The sequence below is a fragment of the Capsella rubella genome, unplaced genomic scaffold (genome assembly GCF_000375325.1).
Source record: "Capsella rubella cultivar Monte Gargano unplaced genomic scaffold, Caprub1_0 scaffold_1, whole genome shotgun sequence".
Classification (NCBI taxonomy): Eukaryota; Viridiplantae; Streptophyta; class Magnoliopsida; order Brassicales; family Brassicaceae; genus Capsella; species Capsella rubella.
The window spans coordinates 2,278,463-2,278,723 of record NW_006238923.1 but is presented as its reverse complement, the minus strand read 5'-3'; positions in this window follow the sequence as shown (position 1 = coordinate 2,278,723).

Below are 261 nucleotides of genomic sequence, written 5' to 3'. Positions count from 1 at the left end.
GTACAATTTTTTATAAGTTGTACCAGATAGAAAGTTGTCCTTAAGTTGTACCCTCTATTCAGTTGTACCAGATATTTATGGTTATCCCTATTGTACCAATTTTATAACATAGTTGTACTTGTTAACTTAGTCGTACCTTTTAAACAAATACCTAGTTGTATCACCTGATTTAATTGTACCAAAAACTGCAACACTAGTTTTGAATCCTCATAAGTTCAACCATAACACATACCAAAAGAGGTAAATAAACACAAAACAAGT